Source organism: Sarcophilus harrisii, chromosome 6 (genome assembly GCF_902635505.1).
Source record: "Sarcophilus harrisii chromosome 6, mSarHar1.11, whole genome shotgun sequence".
Lineage (NCBI taxonomy): Eukaryota > Metazoa > Chordata > Mammalia > Dasyuromorphia > Dasyuridae > Sarcophilus > Sarcophilus harrisii.
In genome coordinates this window covers 208197248-208219256 of record NC_045431.1, presented here as the reverse complement: position 1 = coordinate 208219256, position 22009 = coordinate 208197248, and the positions used below count along the sequence as shown (strand labels likewise).

Sequence of the window (22009 nt, the reverse complement as noted above, 5' to 3'; positions counted from 1 at the left end):
TATCCCAAAATCTGGGGTCTTTGGGTTTATCAAATACCAGATTACTATAGTCATTGACCATTGTCTTGTGAACCTAACCTATTCCATTGATTTACTAGTCTTATTTCTTAGACGATACCAAATGCCTTTTTGATGACCACTGATTTATAATATAGTTTAGGTCTGGTACAGCTAGGCCACCTTCCTTTGAATTTTTTTTTCATTAATTCCCTTGAAATTCTTGCCTTTTGGTCTTTCAGATGAATTTTGTTATTTTTTCCTAGCTCTATAAAGTAATTTCTTCACAAATTGATATCTATGACAATGAATAAGCAGATTAATTTAGGTAGAATTATCATTTTTATTATATTTGTTCAGCCTACCCATTAGGACTTGATATACTTCCAATTGTTTAGATCTAATTTGATTTGTGTGAAAAGTGTTAATTGTGTTCACACAATTTGTGGCTTTGTCTTGGCAAGTAGACTCTCAAATATTTTATATTGTCTACAGTTATTTTAAATGGGATTTCTTTCTATCTCTTATTGCTTAACTTTATTGATAACATAAAGAAATGCCAGATTTATGTGGATTTATTTTATATCCTGCCTCTTTGCTAAAGTTAATTGTTTCTAATAGTTTTTTAGTTGATTCTCTAGGTATACCATCATATCATCTGCAAAGAGTGATAATTTTGTCCCTCCACTGCCTACTCTAATTTCTTCCATTTCTTTTTCTTTTCTGATTGCTACAGCTAACATTTCTAGTAAAATACTGAAGAGTAATGATGAAGTAGGCAATCTTGTTCCACCCCTGATCTTACTGGGAATGCATCTAGGTTCTCCCCATTACAAATAATACTTGCTGATAGTTTTAGGTAGATGCTACCTAGCATTAAAGGAAAATTCCATTTATTCCTATGCTCTCTAGTGTTTTTAATATGAAAAAATATGAAGTGCTACATTTATTAAATATTTTTCTGCACCTATTGACATAATCACATGATTTCTGTTAGTCTGGTTATTGATATAGTCAATTATGCTAATAGTTTCTCTGATATAAATCTTGAAATTCTGATATTCTATTTGGTATAGATTAAATATATTCTACTTGGTATAGTGTGTTATCCTGGTGATAAATTGCTGCAATTTTTGTTTATATTTTATTTAAGATTTTTGTATGCCTCTAATCTTTTTAATAACTGATACCAGAGCAACATTTCCTTGCTTATATGTTGTTTATGGCATCCTTTTTGTTTGTACTGCATCACTTGCATACATAAGCTGGAAACTACTTATAGTAATCATATATATTTCCAATGCCTTTTCAGTCACTTAAAAGTCTGTTTCTTCTGAAATTATGGATTCCATAATTTACAGTTGCAGGGAATTGCAAATACAATACTGGTTTTGAAAAAAAAAAAAAATGAGCTTCTGTGGCAGGGAGAAGCCTAGAAAAGACTGAACATACTGTGTAATTTCCCAAACTTCTACATCCCCCAATTCGTCTTTGAGGACAGCTGGGCAGTTGAAATATTGTTAGCAAAAAATAGCTCATTGTACAAAGTTGACTAGTCTATTTTTCCAAGTTCTAATTGTTAGAATTTTTTTTTCTTATGTTAAGTCCCTTGTGCCTTTTACTTATTAGATCTAATTTTCCCTTGTGGAGCTACTCAGAATAAATTTAATATTTCTTTTTCATTAAAGGATTTCAAATGTATTAAGACAACCATAATCTTCTCTTCCCAAATCTTTTATTCTCTAGACTAAACATTTCCAATTCATTCAACTATTTCTCAGATAACAACAGCTTTTTAGTCTCTTCACCATCCTAAAACTACTTTCCTCCAAAACCCAACAAATGGGTAATTTTTGCAAGCTATGCAACATATACTGACCGTACTGTGTTCACAAAAACATAGTGAATCTTCATCAAGTATTTACTTCAAATATTAACATTAGCATTCCTCTAATTTATCAGTTCAATAAACCCTTCTAAAGAAGGGTTTATTATAAAGTTTGGTATGACTTGTTCTTAGCAAATATAGGCCTTAGTCTAGTAATAATTTTCCAATCACTTTTTTACTTATCCACAAAAATACATTTTGAAAATTCAATATAGTATGTTGTCAAAGACTAGGGAGAAGAAAGAGATGATTGGTTTTTAGTTTACAGACACTGCTTTTTAATTTTTTTTCTTTTTAATTTACACTTGAAGTCATTATGTACATTGTTTTTCTGGTTCCTCTTCCTTAATTTATGTTAGTTCATAGGTCTTTACATACTTTATTGTTTCTATTGTTGTTTTTTTTTTTTTAAACACAATTTAACACAATTTGTTTTACTATTCACAGATTAACAGAAATCTACCTTGTAGTTCTTTGCTATACAACTATGAATATAAGATCTTGGAAGTAGATATTTTTTAATTCCTTATATTTATTCCCTGGGACCTATCATAGCATCTGACATGTCTTTTTTTTGAAAACCAGAATGACATCAGCCCATCTTGAGGACTATCACACATCTCCCATTCTCTGCCATGTACAAATTACCAGGAAAACCCACTAAGCAATCATAAGGGTAAGCTTCTCTCTTTAACCTATGACATAATCTAACCAGGCTGAGGGATTTGGACCTCACAGATGAGCAAAGAGATCCTTCACTGCAGTATGCTTCTGTAATCTGTCAAAAACCACTCTTCCCCAGTAAAGAAACATTTCCAAAAAATAGTGTGAATTTAAAAAATATAGATGGAACTTGTTTTAAGAAAAGCGAGGAGTAAAAATAGCATACATAAAATAAATATAAATTAGGAGCTCACTATTTCACAAAAAGGATGTTTTCAGGAAAATCTGGGAAGGCTTATATGAACTGATACAAAGTGAAGTAAACACCAGGAGAACATTGTACATAATAACAGCATTGTAAGGATCATCAATTGTAAAAGAGTTAGCTACTCTAAGCAATACAATGATCCAAGACAATTCCAAAGGACTCATGATGAAAAATGTTATCCACCTCTACAGGAAAAAATTGATAAATCAAGTGCAGAATGAAGCATATTTAAAAAATATATATATGTATATATATATATTTTTATCATTTTATTTTATTGGTGTTTTCTTTAGCAACATGGCTAATATGGAAATGTTTTACATGCCTTCATATATAAAAATGATATCAAATTACTTGCCTTCTCAGAGAGAGGAGAAGGCCAGAAGGATAGAATTTAAAACTCAAATTTTCTAAAAATGACAAACAATAGGGAAATATTTAATAATTTTTAAGGGACTCATCATTAACACAAAGAGAAGATTCAGAAAGCAAAGTAAGTGCAGATGGAAGGAACTAGTACAACTCTTAACCTTAAAAACAATACCTAATTCAATATTCAGTCTTTCCTTCAAGATCTCCAAAAACAGAAAGGCAGCTCATTTTGCTTTTGACCCTAATTACTCCCTTAGAGAAAGCTCATTCATTTTTTTTTCTTTTTGAAAATCTTTTTTTCAAATGAACAAACATTAAAAATGATCCATCTCTCTCTCTCTATTCTCCCACTCCCTAGTGAGTCTATTGAGTAACAAATAAATAAAGTTCTCATATAGATGCATAATCTGGCAAAACAAATTCTCACATTAGATATATCACAAAAAATATGTCTTTGTTCATTCTTAAATTCAAGCGCTGCATGACATGTTTCATCTTCACTCTTTGATCTTATAGTTTGTCATTGAAATGATCAATATTCTAAAGAATTTCAAAGTTTTTTTACTCTTAAGATTTTCACTGTATAAATTGTTGTCCTAGTTTTGCTCACTTTGCTGTATACCAATTTATAGTTGCCTTTCCAGTTTCCTCCAAAATTGTTCACATTCATTTTAAAAAGTTCAACCATCATTTCTATACCGTGCTCCATCTCAATCTAAAATTGAGGATCCCATTCCTGTGACCCTGAGTTTGATTAATGACCATCACCTTATCCTACCTTGTCTCAGACTGACTATGGTACTTTCAGTCACCTATCTCTAAACTAGAAGCACTCCAGTCATCTATTTCTGATTACAATGAAGGTGCCAACTCTAAGATTGTGGAGGCTGTAATTGGTAAGCTTCATTTTATCTTGCCCAGTGTCAGGCCCACCATTAGGAAATCACTTCTACCCTTACTCAACTCTTATTTCTAAGAATACTCACAGTCCTGTGAAGGATATAAAATTGAACTGCCCCATGACATTAATCACCCTACACTCTTTATTTTTCTCTCAAAAATTTTTTCTCCTTGGCCACACTACTCCCCTAATATATTATTTTCCTGTACCATACCATAAGCACCTTGAAGACATGATCTGTTTTATTTGTTTATAATTGCATTCCCCGTGCTTAGCTCAATGCCTAGAACTGAGAGCGCCTTGTAATTTATTTTTCTTTATTCATTTAAATGAGTCAAATCTATATTTTTAACCCAACTTTTTTTTTAAAGCTACAGCTCCTCAGTTTGCTTATTTGTTAAAATGGGAATAACAATATTCTACCAGGAAAGGACCAAAAAATAAAACCCTTTCTAAACCTTAAAACATTTTATAAATAAGCTATTATAATAATTTCTAACTGGACTCTCCTCCGCCTACCCTTAAAAGTTTACCACAAAGGGTCAATTACCATTTCTCATTTTTGCCATGTAAACAGCCTATCTTCTCTTATCACATAAAAGCTTGATGACACTTTTTACTTTTGTTCTTTGGAATTCTGTTGTTCGGTTATTATAGATCAAACAGTTAACAAGCATTTATTAATCACCTACTATGTGCCAGGCCCTTTACTAAGCAGTAGGAATACAAAAAAGGCAAAACAAGTCTCTATCCTTGAGGAGTTCACAAACTAACAAAGGAAACAGAAAGCAAACATGCAAAAACAAGCCATCTACATTATAAATAGGAAATAATAAAGAAAAGGCACTAAAATTAGGAGGGATTGGGGATTTATACCAAGAATGCAGGAATGGTTTAATATAAGGAAAACTATTACATACATATTAGTAAGAATAATAAGAGAAGATAAATTGAAGAAAATCAGAATGGGCAATAAGGTAATAAAAACCTCTTTGCAGATGATATGATGATATAGCTGGAAAATCCTAGAGATTCAACTAAAAATTTAGTTGAAACAATTAATGACTTTTAGCAGGGCAACAGAATATAAACCAACATAAATCACTGGCATTTTTACATATCACAAACAAAATCCTGCAAGATGAAACAGTTAGGAGTTACCTCATTAAAGTTATTATAGACAGTATGAAATAGCTGACCTGCCAAAACAAAATGCAGAAACTACATGAACATAATTACAAAACACTTTTTATATAAAGTCAAATTTAAACAATTGGAGATATATTCATTTTTCATGGGTGGACAGATTAAAAAAAAAATGACAGTCCTTATTCAATGCCATCCTAATTAAATTATCAAAAAAACATTATCAAGCTAGAAAAAATAAGAAAAAAATTCATTTGTAAGAACAAAAGGCCAAGAATATCAAAGGAAATAATGGGGGTTAGGGGAAATGTTAAAAAAAAAAAAAAAAAAAGGAGGTTAAGCAGTATCAAGATATTAAACTATATTATATAGCAATAATTATCAAGGCCATTTGTTACGGGTTAAGAACTAGAAAGATAGATCAGAGGAACAGAGTAGGCATACAATATGCACTTGTAAATGATAGTAGCAACCTTTTATATATATATAGCAACCTTCTGTTTGATTAATGAAAAGATCAATTTAAGCTCTGGGGATAAGATTTCACTATTTGGTAAAAATTTAAAACAGTTTGGCAAAAATTGGGCAAAGACCATTATCTTCTACCATTTACAAAGATAATGTCAAAATAGATATATAACCTAGTTGTCAAAGGAGAAATCATATGAAAATTACAAGGACAAGGAACATATATATTAGACTTATCAGACTTGTGCATAGGAGAAGAAATTTGATAAAAAAAGAAATTAAGAGCAAAGTGAAATGTAAAATGGATAATTCTGATTATGTTAAATTAAAAAAGGTTTTCCACAAATAAAACCAAAGCTGTCAAGATTAGAAGAAAAGCAGAAAACTGGGGATACAATTTTAGTTTTTCAGAAAAAGACCTCAAATTTCAAATATATTCAGAACTTAGGCATATTTATAAGAATCCCCAATTGATAAATGGTCAAAACACGCAATTTTTTGATAATCAAAACTATATATAATCAATTTGAAAAAAATGCTCTAAATCATTATTGATTAAGGAAATACAAACAACAAAAAGAAAATTAAAAATCTTTGCTATCTTGAAGGTTTTGTTGTTGCTTTGTTTTCTGAAAAATGAGTAAGACTGGGAAAGAATTTTAAATCTTATACCCTTGGTTGACTCTAATCATGGTAGGAACTGACAGAATTACAGTTTATTCTTTCTTCTCTCTGAGCCAAGTATCTAAATTATTACTAAGTCTAGATCTATTCTTTCACATTCTCATTGCTAATAACTGCCCAGAAGATCCAATCATTCCATTCCTAAACTTTGCAATAACCTTCTACTTCTCCTATGCTTTCCTCCGGTACAGAGGTTCTTAACCTTATTCTGGGTAAAGTCCACAAACTGCTTCTCAGAATAATGTTTCTAAATATATAAAATAAAATATAGAAATCAATTACAAAGAAAAAACAATTCTTAAAAAGTTCATGGATACCAGTTAAAAAACCTCTGCTCTAGTGTATGCCTATTCAATTCCATTTTGCAAAATGCCATTATTTTTCTAAACTCTATCATAGCTTCAAAAATCTATAATGTAAGCTTCATGAGGTCAAGGACTGTGTCTTATAAACTTTTTTGTCTCTATCTCTCCCAATGCCTAGAAGTCCTTTGTTCCTAACAGGTACTTAGTATCTTTCTTTCTTTCTTTTTTTGGTTGAGGCAATTGGGGTTAAGTGACTTGGTACAGAGTCAGCTGGGCCCAGGCCCAGCTAGGAAATATTAAGTGTCTGAGGTCAAATTTGAACTCAGGTCCTCCTGACTTCAGGGCTGGTAGTCTATCCACCACGCTATCTAGCTGCCTCCTTAGTATTTTTTTTTAAACAGAATTATATCACTTTACCACTAATGAATAAAAACAACGTCTTAACTTACTATTTAAACCACTTAACTAGTTAGTTTCAATTTTCATTTTCAAACAAATGCTGTACTTTCTTGTCTCTATTACTCCTACCATTTCCCTTGCTTGAAATATCTATTGTAGCCCTAAAAGTTCAGTTCAAATTCTACCTTTTAAATAAGATTTTTCCTATATTATCTCCATCTAAAATTTTTCTCAGCTTTCTCTTCTACCCATTATTAGCTGTTTCATTTGTGTACTGGCTGAAACCATAGTTATATGTGTGCTTTTGTCTCAATATATTTTAAGCTCTTGGAGGTAAAGGATGGCATCTTAAACTTATTTGTGTCACAGTGCCTGATTTGAATAGTTTAGTGGAAGGGTATAATAAAAGAAAAAGATTGGAAGAAAGGAAGAGAGAGGGAAAAGAACTATAACTGAACAAGGAGTTTTGGGGTAAAGATGGAAGTTCTTTATTCTTTAGTTTTAGTATACAATACAAAATTTATAAACAAAAAATGCAAAGCAGAATTATGACATGCTCATGCTATGAAGAAAATTGTTTCAATTATGGAGTTAAGGAAATTTCCGATATAATCTTTCTTAACTCTCATCTTGGAATGCATGACTAAAGCTGGATATCATGTTACTTGACTTAGAGACTCTATTATGTGAGAATTAATTCAAAAACACATAAAGGAAACCATTTGTTATATGCGTTTTAAGCTCAAATACCTTTAAAAAAAAGAAAATGATTGTATTTGTATTCATACCCTACTGTGAACTTAAATAAATAGATGGGGGAAAAGCATTAAAAGGAAAGGTTAATAGCTGAAATGTGATATGAGCTATTAAAAACACAAATAAGATACATACAGACACATTTATAGGACTCTGATTTTAGGGAGTGATTATATCATCACTTCGAAAGAGTACTAAAAATCTTTACAGTAAAAAATTTAGAATTTGTAAAATACAAAATTTACTTTGATAATCTACCTACATATACATTCAAGAATCAATAACAGTCACCTTCTTTCTCTCAAAGATTCTATACACAAACACCAATCTCCCATATATATTTACAATTTACTCCTGGCAATAGGTAGAGAGAGGTAAGTTGCAGGTAATTACAGGAAATTACTCCATTGTATATATTTCTTTTCACTCAACAAATGAAAATGATCTCCAGATATGTAAGGATGGAATAATACTATTAGGAAGTAAAACTCAAGAAAGGTAATAAGAAGAGTTGTCCTCCCTCAATGAATTTAAATTTCTATCACAAGGCACTGAAAGCTTATTTAGATACTATTGCTGAACTGGTGTTCTGATTCTCTGAGCAATCTCAAAACCAAAGAAGAGACACAGGATTGGAGATGAGAAACCATTGCCCAAATTTCCAGAAAAGATGGACATTATAAATTGCAATCCATGGGGTTGCAATTCCTGGAAATATTCTAGAAATAACTTTAAAAGGGATGGTTTATGAGTCTTTAAAATAAGAAAATGCAGCCAGTGAATAGAGCACTAGGTCTGGAGTAAGAAGACCTGGGTTCAGACACTTATTAGCTGGGAGACCCTAGATAAGACACTCAATTTCTGCATGACTCAGTTTCCTTATCTATGTTATTGTATGTAAAAGTCCCAGATGATGCAAAATTGAGAAGCTACCACAAAATTGGTATCTATAAAAACCCTAAAAGTTTGGAATAGAATGGTAGAACAAAGTTAACATGATTTATTATTTTTTAGATCTGAGTTTAAAAAAATCAACTAAACAGGTACTGAATGGGGAGAAATGGCTCAATATAGGGAAAGGATATGGGAATTACAGTCACTTACTGCAAAGTCACAGAACCAACAAAGTGCTGGTCGTGAATATGGTGTCCACACCAAGAGGTGACAACCTCCTGATGTGCTAGACCCAGATCAGAAATGCCATATTTTCTTCTAGTTTTATGTACTACATACTTTAAAAAGGAAATTGACAACAGGAGCATGCTCAGAGAAATCAAAACTAAGGGAATGAGTTTACAGAAATGAGCAAAGAAAAGAGAAGAAATATTAAAAATATAATAATGATTTCAAATTTCTGAAGTATTCTTAAATGATCTTGTTCAATTTGGCTCCAGAGGGCAAAATTGATGTCAAGAGTTCCCAAATCTGTAACAAAGTCATGTCCACAAGAACAGAGAAGGATTTAGAAAGCATTATCAGGAACTACTATCCTATTGTTGGGGGGAAGAAATCCTAAGAAGGGTTTACCCTAGAAGGTAATAACTTCCTTCATGAGGAGTCAGAGGGTAAGGTTTTCACAAATTAGGAGACTACAAAAGAAATTAAACAACAACCCTATGATTAGAAGCCATCTTCTACATACTCCCTGCTCTTTAGTTTATGTGACACTGTTCTCTCCTGGTTCTCCTCTCCTATGTCTAAAACACTGTTTCCTAGTTTCCTTCACTAACTCTTCAGCCACGTTACAGCCTCCTGATCCTTTCTCTTTCTTCTTTACACTGCCTCACTTGGTTGTCCCACAAGGCTCTATCCTGGGATGACTTCCCTTTTTGATCCATATTCTCTTCTTTCACCCCCTAAGCCCTCCCTCCTGAACATTCCCATTACTGTTCATTGTACCACCAACCTTGCAGTCTCCCAGATTTACTAAGAGGGAAAGATGAACTATAGGAAGCTTGTGAAATGGTTTAGAAAAGTTGCTGTGTTGAGTGAAACAGTGAATTAAAGTTTAAATTGCCTTGCTGCAGTGAGGACTTACTCGAGATGACCCAGACAGCACAGTTTTGTGAATTTAGCATTATGTAAATAGAAACAAAAGCAGAAGACTGACAGAGTATGACTGGTAACAGGATAAGGAAAGGCAGTCAAATGTTAAGAACAGTCTAGACCTGAAATGGTTTACTAAAGGGGTCAAGATGGGAAAAGGAATAGGCTCTGTTAGGAAAGGGGGATGGATGCCCATGCAGAGAGTTCAGACTTGGGAAGTCATAGCAAGGGGGAAAAAAAAAAAGATTAGGGGTCCCAAAGCAGAGGAGGAAAGAAGAGATACTTGTAGCTAAGAAGATGAGGAAAGCAAAAGTTGGCAGCTGAGCTGATTTTAAAGGAACCTAAAGATTTTAAGAGACAGCAATAAGAAAAGAATACATTCCAGGCATGTAAGACAGCTAGTACATGTACTATTACATACTATAGATATGTAATAGAAGGAATATTCTATTTGATGAATAGTGAGAATGTCAGTATGAACTATAGACTACAGAAATGGAAGTAATATATAATAAATTTCAGATTATTTTTGTATGCATATAAAAAACCCCTTTTTCATCATCCACAATTAATTTTGAATGATTATATATTTCAAAATAACAAATTTCTAAAATGTCAAAACCAAATATACTATATTGAATTCTGGTTTTTATTTCCACATAAGGCTACTAATTATTAGAATAAAAACATTTTCCAAGAAAACTTTTAGTTTACATTTAAAAAATACAAAAAAATTGTGTGTGATTTTTTTTACCAATATATTTCTACAAATCAAGATGTAAAGCAGAATAAAGAAAATATTCTCAATCTCCCCAATTGTCAGCAAAAAAAAAAAAAAAGCTAGTCTGCAGTTTTCTTTGTTGCCACTAGATGACAGTCTCATACCACCAAGATTCACTTGAGACAGACTAGTTTTTCTGAGATAAGTCATAAATTGTTGGACATGAAGGCTGCTGCAGTAAAAATCAAAGCACAGTACCATATTTGCAGCATTGAATGAAGCAGACAAGTATGGATCATCCCTAATTCTAAGCTTATGATATATAAACTTAATAGTGACTACTATGGACTGATAGATAAATTTTTGTACAAAGAGTCAATTCTTTAAAGAATTTTTGCTTTACCAAAAGAAGAGGCAATACTAAAATTTGGTGTTGATTAAAGTCAATATCTAATTTATCCAAATATTAAAGCAGAGTAAAGTAGAGAATGGTGGAAAATGATTTTTAAATATTAAAACATCAGCATTTATAACAGGAAGAAACAAGAACTTACTTATCCTAAACCCACCCTAAAGGATTTATACAAGAAACAAGAATTTACTTAACTTACCTAAACCTACCCTAAGGGATTTATACAAATGTAAATATCCTCACCACCAGAAAATCTCACAAATTTCTATTTCCAATACTATTCCTTTTATGTTCTCTTTCATTACCAAACATCCAGAAAGTGTATTTTATATTAATTGTTTCTATCTTACTACTCATTGATTACTCAGAACCTAGAATTCTATTTCCTTCTTCAGTATTCTACCAAAGCTGATTTCTTAAGCGATGTGAATTATTTACTCACTAAGCAATAAACTTAATGCCACTTCACCCTTCCCCTCACCAAATTCTTAATCTTGATTTTTCTTCATTCTATATTTTTGATCACTCCCTTACCAATGAAATTCAATGGGAAAAAAGAGATCTTAAAAGGTTACATGGGGGATTAGGAAAAAACACACACACACACACACACACACACACACAAATAATCTCTAAACTCAGATTATATTCTATTTGGAGCAACAGAGTGTAAGGCCTAGAATCAGATTCATCTGTATGATGCTGTATGACCCTGCGCAAGTCATATAACTAGTTTGCTTCAGTTTCCTCATCTAGAAGAAATGAACTAGAGAAAGAAACAGCAAACTACTCTAGTATTTTTGCCATGAAAATGCAAAATAGGTTAACAAAAAATTGGACATGACTGAAACACTGAACAACAATAAATATAAAATTGAAAGAGAGAGAACACTAATAACTGGAATCAACTATTGATTTTGCCTCCTCAACCTGTCTGACCCACCCTATTTCAGATCAGATCTTCAGTACTTCCTACATTGGCTATTTTAATGATCTTCTAATGGGCTTTATTACTGGTCTTTCTCCTCAACTTATCCTTCACACACTTGCTTAAAAAACATTTCTACAGGAAATATCGGACCACATTATTTTCTTGTTCAAAAGGTTCAACTATTTTCTTTTAAAACAAACTCCAACTCCACAATGAAGTTTCACCAGCTGGCTCTACCTCCCTTTCAGTCTTACTCCCCATTATTTCCTTTTGTATGATCTACACTAAAGTCAAACTATATAATCAGTTCTTCTCAGATTCTGAGAATAACTCAGAGAAGGCTTGCCTGTTCCTCCCTCCAGATAAAATGATTCTCTCCCTCAAATATTCCTAGAGCACTGTCTGGATTGCTTCCCCCTTTTTTCCCATGGTGAATAATCAGAACCACCTTTTTTGAATTACTGAAATATTCTTGAGGCTTTTTGGAGTGTTCAGTGTAAGATATACAAACAGCATTTGAAAATTTAACCTCAAATTTCTCATCTATTAGAATAGAGACAATAACCAATTCAACAAATCTCACAGGATTATTGTGAGGATTATTTGTGTAGTACACAAAAGGCATGTAAATGAAAATTGTCCTACCTTTTGTACAGGCAGAGGATTGAAAACAAAATAGATTTAATAGGGGAATGACTTAAGAAACTATGGAAAGTGAATATAATGGAATAGTACTGTGCTGGAAGCAATGATGACCGTGAAGAATACAGAGAAGAACAGAAAGATTTATTCAAACTGATGTAGAATGAAACAGAGACAAGAAAACAACATATATAAAATGTAAATGCAAAGAACTTCATCAAAAAAAAATTAAAAGTAAATGATGCAAAATTATAAAGCACAAGCATGGTTCTGAAAAAAAGAGATGTGAGAAGACTTTCTCACTAACCCTTTGCAGAACTGGGAGGTCCAAAAATGTTGAACACTGTACATATTTTCAGATTTTCTTGATGTTCTGACCAGTTATGCTGACTTTTTTCCTTTTCCTTTTTTTTTTCATTTTTTGCCCCTAAAAACACTATTTGATATATGAGTTACCTTTCAAGAAGAGAGAGGGAGAGGATATTAAGTGAAACTGAGATTTGAAAAAAGTACACCTTTAAGTAAAAATACTTTTAAAAAATGAGAACTGCTATTATAAACAGAAATATGAAAGGTGTTGATGAGGCCAGATAGTCTTAAAAGATTGAAGTCCAAATAATAAACTACTAAATGAGAAGCAAACAAACATTATGATTTGCTTATAAAATTTAATTCTTACTAAAATAAAATACTATCAAAAACAATAAGTAAAATTCATAAACAGTTGTAGTCAGAGCTGTAGACAAAGCATTTATCTGCAGCAAGCTTTGGCATAATTAGTGGACCATGGCAGTATAAAATGGATATGTATCATGGCAAGATATTATGTCTATCACTGCTACAATGAATTACATATCCATTAAACATCTGTGTCCAATACTAAAGTATACTTTCCCCCCTAATTTAAATACTATTTAACAAAACAAAGGAAGAATAAAAATCATAGAGTGTCTAAGAATTGTGCATCCTAAATTACCCTGTTTCTCTACAATTTTCCTGCTTTCAAAGAAAAAGGATACTTACATATATTTTTAAGTGTTGCTTTGTAGAAAGTTCTGGATATGAAAATGCATTCACTAATTGAACCCTATTCAAATCAATCAATGAGGGAAACTTAAAAACACTGGATGCTTTTTAGAAAGTAAATCTGGTTCCAGTTCAAAATAGATTTGCACCAGGTTGTACCATCTGTTGCTCAGGGAATCAGCTCAGCTAAAGTGTCCTATTGGTGGTGCCAAGGGTTTAAATACTCTGCTATGAATGATATTTCCCCATCTGCCCAGATGACTCAATATGACATTTGGTCAGGACAATTCTCAAATTAGCCTTAATATTATTTTATGTGAAGAGGAACTGCAGAGCTAAAACACCTTAGTTAAACAATGATAGTGGCCTAAGGCACAATTTGCTGGATATCTATTTCAGTTTTTGGATATACAACTGCCCAATCATAAGTGCGTGAGGCACATGACTTACCTGAACTCAACTGAGAAAAACAAGATTATGAGATTCCTCTTTTTCTACAAGTCCTTGACATTTTCCTTCCACTAGTTTCTCCTTTACTCCAGCCCTAATGAATATATGCTTCCTCTCATGAAGGCCAACTACTCTACACATATACTGGAACCCATTCTTTCCTGCCTTCTTCCAGCATATTGTCCTCAAGATCATCCTTCCCACTCCAATCTTTAATTCCTTGCAAACTATTGCATTCCTTTGTTATTGCTTGCTACAAACTCTCCCAAGTCTTACCCATCCTTTAAAAATCCTCAATAAATTCTAGAATTCTCTTAAATAATCACCTTCGATTTCTCTTGCACTTCCTCGCCAAAATTAAAAAAAAAAAACAAAAACAAAAAAAAACAAAAGCAAAACTCAGCATGTGTGTTGCAACCATTTCCTCTCCTTTTGCTCTATTCTAAATCCTTTGCAACCTAGTATCTGACCTCATTCACAGAGAATTGTTTTCCACAAAGTTAACAAAAACCACTCAATTGTTAAATTTAATGGATTTTAAAAATCCTCATCCTCTCTTTACAATTAAATTCAAATTATTTTACACCAACTATGTTTCACAATATAATTTCCTCCCTGTTGCTTAAGGAAAGCCCATCCTTAAATTTAGCAAAACCCATGTATCAAAAAACATGGCATTATATTCAATTTTCTATAGGCACAATTCTTCACTTTTACAAGAGATGACTTTTCGGTAGCATCTATTTAAAACTATCAGTAAACATCATATGTACTCGGGATAAACTGTAACCATTCCCAATAAGATCAGGGGTGAAACAAGGTTGCCCACTATCACCATTAATATTCAATATTGTATTAGAAAGGCTAGCTTTGGCAATAAGAGAAGAAAAAGGGATTAAAGTAATTAAAGAGTAGGTAATGAGGAAACCAAATTATCTCTCTTTGCTGACGATATGATGGTATACTTAGAGAACCCTAGAGAATCAACTAAATAACTATTAAAAATAATCCACAACTTTAGAAAAATTGCAGGATACAAAATAAATCCATATAAATCACCAATATTTTTATATATCATTAACAAAATCCAACAGTAAGAAATACAAAGAAAAATTCCATTTAAAATAACTATCAATAATATAAAGTATTTGAGACTCTATCTATCAAAGTCAGGAACTATATGAGCAACTACAAAACACTTTCCATATAAATTATGCCAGATCTAAACAAAGGAAAAATATATCAACCGCTCTTGTACAGGTCAAGCAAATATAATAATAAAAATACAACCTAAACTAATCTATTTATTTAGTGCTATATGTATCAAACTCCCAAGAAACTATTTTACTAACCTAAAAAAAACATCAACAAAATTCATCTGGAAAAACAAAAGGTCAAGAATTTCAAGGGAATTAATGAAAAAAATGCAAATGAAGGTGGCTGACTGTACCACGTCTAAAACTATATTATAAAGCATCAGTCATCAAAACCATTTGGTACAGGTTAAGAAACAGAGAAGTTGATCAGTGGAATAAGTTAGGTTCACAGAACAAAATAGTCAATGATTATAGGAATCTAGTATTTGACAAACCCAAAGACCCCAGCTTTTGGGACAAGAATTCACTATCTGACAAAAACTGCTAGGAAAATTGGAAACTGGTGTGGCAGTAACTAGGTATAGACCCATACCTAAAACTGTATACAAAGATAAGGTCAAAATAGGTTCATGGTCTAGATATAAAGAATGATATAAACAAGTTAGAAGAACATAGGATAGTTTATCTCTCAGATCTATGGAGGAGAAAGGAATTTGTGACCAAAGAAGAACTGGAGATCATTACTGATCACAAAATGGATAATTTTGATTTATATTAAGTTAAAAAGGTTTTGTACAAACAAAACTAATGCAAACAAGGTTAGAAAGGAAGAAAGTGGGAAAACATTTTTATATTCAAAGATTCTGATAAAAGCTTCATTTCTAAAATATTAAGAGAATTGACTCAAATTTATAATAGTTCAAAGCCATTCTCCAATTGATAAATGGTCAAAGGATATGAACAGATAATTTTAGATGAAGAAATTTTAACTATTTCTAAATCATATGAAAAAATGCTCTAAAACATTATTGATCAAAGAAATGCAAATTAAGACAACTCTGAGATACCACTACACACCTGTCAAATTGGCTAAGATGACAGGAAAAGATAATGACAAATGTTGGAGGGGATGCTGGAAAACTAGGACACTGATATGTTGTTGGTGGAACTGTGAATGGATCCAACCATTCTATAGAGCAATTTGGAACTATACTCAAAAAGTTATCAAAATGTGCACACCCTTTGAACCAGCAATGTTTCTACTGGGCTTCTATCCCAAAGATTCTTGAAGAAGGGAAAGGAACCCACAAAAATGTTTGTGGCAGCCCTCTTTGTAGTGGCAAGAAAATGGAAATTAAATGGATGTCCATCAGTTGGAGAATGGCTGAATAAATTGTGGTATATGAATGTTATGGAATATTACTGTTCTGTAACAAACGACTACCAGGATGATTTCAGAAAGGCCTGGAGAGACTAACATGAACTGATGCAAAAATGAAATGAGCAGAACCAGGAGATCATTATACATGGCAACAATAAGACTATACGATGATCAATTCTGATGGACATGGCTCTCTTCAACAATGAGATGATTCAAACCAGTTCCAATTAATTGTTCGATGATGAAGAAAGCCATCTACACCCAGAGAGAGGATAGTAGGAACTGAATGTGGTTCACAATATAGTATTCTCACTCCTTTTGTTGTGGTTTGTTTGCATTTTATTTTGCTTCACCTTTTGTTTTGTTTTGTTTTACTGGTTTGATTTGATTTTTCTTGTGCAGCATGATGATTGTATAAATATGCATGCATATATTGGATTTAATGTATATTTCTACTATGTTTAACATATATTGGACTACTTGCTATCTAGGGGAAGGCGTGGGGGAACGGGAAAATTGGAACACAAGGTTTTTGGAAAGGCTAATGTTGAAGAATTGTCCACACATATGTTTTAAAAGTTTTAATTAAAGAGGAGAGAAATAGAGAGGGAGAGAGGGAGAGAGAGGATAGGGAGACATTTTAGTTATGAGAAACAGTGAAAGTGCATGGAATAGGAAATGTCATGTATGAAGACTAACAGCAAGGTCAGTGTAGTTGGACCATGAAGAGAAAGAAAGAGAGAGGGAGAAAGAGGGTAGGGAGAGAGAAGGAGAGAGAGGGAGAAGGGGAGAAGGGAAAAGGGGGAGAGAAAGAGAGGGAGAGGAGGAGAGGGAAAAAGAGTGGACTTTTCATATCTCTTATTTGGGGCCAAGACTGATGTCATTCCTTCTTGATGTCACTGTAGCATTTGCCACTGTTCATCACTTTTTCCTTCTACCTACTCCTCCCTACTTAGTTTTTGTGCTATTGCTGTATCTTGATCTCCTACTAATTGTCTAATTGCTCTTCTTCTTGATCTTCTACTAGACCATCATCTATGCCATGCATCACTATGTGTGAACAGTGACGTTCTTTCCCAGGACTTATTCCACTGTCTTTTCTACTTTCTTGCTGGCCTCCTCAGCTGCAAGGCCTTAATTACCATTTACGTTTAATTCCTAGGTGCTTCAGGCCCACAGTACTAACAGCCTATTGTACATCTGACTGAATGGCCCTTAGTTACTCCAAATTCAATACAAATATGAAAAATACTCAAAATCAGGTTTCTACAAGACATACAAGTTTCAAGGCAATGTAAGATAACAAGCACTAATGACCAATCAGCTTTCAGAAGGAACTAGCCTAATCACAGTCCCCAATAAAGAGGATTAGCCTATAAACTGGTTTAAACTGGCCAAGGTGCTCATTGCATACTACCTGACACAATCTAAGAGCAGAGAAAGCTGCCATTTTGGGACATAGGATGCATGACTGGAGAGGAAGAACATGTCTAGCAGCAATATGTAGAGGGTAGACGAAGAAGGCTGTAAACCAGAAGGCTTGGGCCAAGCAGAACTCTGAAGGGAGGAGTGGGCCCTACTTTAGAGGACAAAAGCGTCTTCTCCTGTCTTTATCAGTGTGAACTCATAAGGAGTTTTTACACCCACTTCTCCAGAATCATATTCAAAGTTTAAACTGCTTCACTCATCCTGAGACTGTCCATTTACTGCACATTTTGGGGGTTTTAAATTTTATTTCTAACAGTAATCAAAAACAGAACTCATTACCTTCTATTCCCTGCTCACCCTCTGAATTTCCTTATTTCTTACAAGAGCACCAATATTCTTCTGGTCACAACACTGCTCTCTCTTTGTCTTACTCTTCCTTATCCCATATGGCCACTCAGTTGCCAAATCCTCCGGTTTCTATCTCAATGTCATCTCTTCCGCACATCCTTTTCTCTCCGCCCACACAGCCATCACCTTCATTGCAGTACTACTGCAAAAGCCTCAGCTCTCTCCCCATGCCAACCTATTCATCACATAAAAGTCAATATGATTTTCCTAAAGTACAAGTTTGACCACATCTCTCCACCCCATCCCATTCTACTCAATAACCTCAGTGACTCCCTATTGCTTTTAGAATGTAATATAAGCTCCTGTTTGGTAGTGAAGTTCTTCATGTTCTAGCTTCATCATAACTTTCCAAACTTATTTACTACTCCCTCTCATGTACTTGACAGTTTCGTCAAATGGCCTTGCTATTCCTGAAATATGGCACCTCCCTCCTATCATTCTTCTGGTCAGCCTGTGTGGTTGTCTCCCTTATGTACTCTGGGAATTCATGGTGTCCTTTAAGAGGGAACCACTTTCTCATGTACCATGTACTCATGTACCACTTTCTCCCCAGCAATCCCCACCAAGGTTAACTTAATATCATGGGCCTATTTTCGTCTTCTCATTACAACATAATAGTAGCTATTATTCTATTTTTGGTTTTGTATTCCTAGTGCCTAGCACAGTGCCTGATACAAAGTAGGCATCTAAATATTTAATTATCATCTGATTAAGTCAAACTGCTAAATCACTTCTTAGAAATAAAAAAGGAGAGAGTAAAGAAGTAAGAAAGGAGAAGAGAGAGACATAAAAGTCATCATATTTATATGTTACTTTCCAATTATCATGGCTTATCTCCTTGACTGGGGGAATATTCAGGAAATCTTGTCTTCTTTTTAATCATATAAACCCCTAATCATCAAAATTTCTTGAGCATCTACTGCTGTAGTATATACCATAATGAAATATATACATGAAATTAATTCTTCAATATCTGGCTCAGACAACTCAGTACTTCCTATCTTTAAAGAAGTCCCCTTTGGAGGACAAAGAACATCTCTCTGGAAGTCCAAAGAAGAAAGCCTTCCCTTATAATCTGATAAATAAAAAGTCTCTTCCCTTTTTCATTATTTAAAAAAAGAATAATTTAGGTATTTCAAAATGAATATATTAATAAATGTGAAATATAAGCTATAAGTATTATTTTTTAAGAAAGATATACTATAAGTAATAGACGCAAGATATTGGCTGACCAAATACTTTTCTCAAGTTTTCTAGTGGTTATACGCAGTGATTTTTATGACTATTCTAGTTAAAAAAAAAATTGGAAAATGTTAATATAAGAATTAACCCAAAAAAAATCAGGCAGTGGACAGAACACATATAAAGCAGACAGCTACACTCAGAAAAGATGTCATTTTAATTAATACTATATTGTGAAATTCAAGAAGAGAAGTATATCTAACACATACAATTCATACAAAGTTCTAAAAAAGACCTAGGTGATGAAACAACATATCTACCTGGCTTAGTTTATATTTCTCTGTAATCCACTAAAACTGATAGTATTTGTAATTTTGACTTTTTCAGTAAAAGGCAAGTCAACAGTCAATTGATACACATTTATTAAATACCCATAATGCAAACACTATGCTAGGGGTTCATTCAAGGACAAAAATGAAACATTTCTTGTCCTCTAAAAACTTGTATTCTATTGGGGGAGAGAATATACACATATGTAAAATATATATTTTTAAAAATATGCTAATTTTGAGAAAGAGGATACTTATAGCTGGGGATGTCCAGAAAAGGTAGTGACACTTTAAGAAATATTAAGGGAAACAGGAGTTAAGTACTGGAGATGAGAAAGAGTTACATTTTAGTTATGAGAAACAGTGAAAGTGCATGGAATAGGAAATGTCATCTATGAAGAATGACAGCAAGGTCAGTGTAATTGGATCATAAAGTGCTATTGGATCATAGAGGAAGCTAGGTGGCAAGATGGATAGATTAGTGAATTTAGAATCAGTTAGACCTGAATTCAAACTCTGCCTGAAACACTTAACCAGTTATGTGACCAAGGCACTTCTGTCTGTTTCAGTTTCCTCAACTTTAAAATAGAGATAATAATTGCTGTGGTGAGGATCAATGGGGTAATATTTGTAAAAAGTATAGTGTCTGGCACACAAAAAATATTTAATAAATACTTGCCCTATCCTCATTCCCCTGCATCAATGTTTAAAGAATGGCAACATGGCTTAGAAAAGTTCCATGTATCTGTAGCACAGTGTCTGGCATTTAATAAATGCTAGCTGACTTATTTTGTGGGGAAAGACTGCAACATTTTTATTTTTAAAAGTTTTATTTCCACCAGTATTCTTTTGTGCCACACAAAATTTAGAAAAAACTAAAGCATATAAGGGATAATGAATAAAATTATTGTAAACCAGCTATATTATATGACAGGAGTCAGGGTAACTTGGCTTAGGATTAGTTACAGAGAGCTAAAAGAGTTGAATATAATTATGAAATTAATATTTTCCATTTGATGATAGCCGACATTAATTTAGTTCACAGCTATTTTTTAAATTCAAAACTAACTAGAAAAATGGCTCAGATCATTTGACCCTGGAGTTTGGCCACAGAGCTGCAATATCTCCAAGGAAAGAAATATGGTACAATTAAGATTTGACTAAAGTGGGTAGCCTGGTAAAGAAAGGAAAATATTTTCTTAGAAACAAAAAAATAATTATTAGGCTCACTGACTCACTGATCCTGGCTTCAGGCTGAAGATTTATTTCTATGTTAAAAGTACAATCTTTAGATGCTTCTGGCTAAATTCAGATATTATTAATGCTTTCAATTAGGGAACATGCAAACTTGAAAAAGAAAAACACCACTTAATGTCAAAAATTGTGTTCAAAAATCCAAAACAAATGTAATGAAATATTGTAGCCATATGGAGTTACTACTTTCTACCTCATCTGATTCCCTGTCAGATATATATCAATTTTCATCAACTCTATGAATAATACATTTTCATCAACTCTATGAATAATAGAAATGTTTTCCTCCTACATTCTTATGATTTCAATATAAACTTCAAAATATGTATTGTCATCATCATAATAACTTATAGAGCAAAGGTCACTGATGTAATGACCTAGCAGGCTGAACCCAGGGGCATAATATGAACATGCAATAATATGAAACAAACATGGGTAACGACACTATACATATGAAGGCAACACTGAATGTCATAGTGACTCTCTCATTGAGATCTATGAATCGAAGGAATATAAGATCAATGCTTTGTAATTCTGTAATATAATAGTAAGATAAGGAATAGGAGGAAAAATTAAAATATGGCATTCTAATTAGAAATACAACTGAAAAATATGTTTAAAGCTCTATTTTAAACATATTTTTAAACATAATTATGAGTTTCATTATGCAATGCAATTTTTGAGTACTGTATTTATTATATAAAACCAAAACCTATTATTTTGCAAGTAAAATACATGACATTTACTACGAAATATTAGAAACAGGAGGCAAATTCTCAATTTCCTACCTGTAAAATGAAGGGTAGACTCTACTGCCACTAATAACAAATCTACCTCTAAATCTATGATCCTACA

The 22009-nt window shown here is 32.9% G+C and overlaps 1 protein-coding gene across 1 annotated transcript in view; it reads right to left on the bottom strand.

Moving 5' to 3' along the window:
* The window catches only part of PRMT3 (protein arginine methyltransferase 3), a 148547-nt gene that overhangs the window by 80154 nt on the left and 46384 nt on the right, over positions 1 to 22009 (bottom strand). The gene's annotated exons all lie outside the window — the stretch shown is intronic.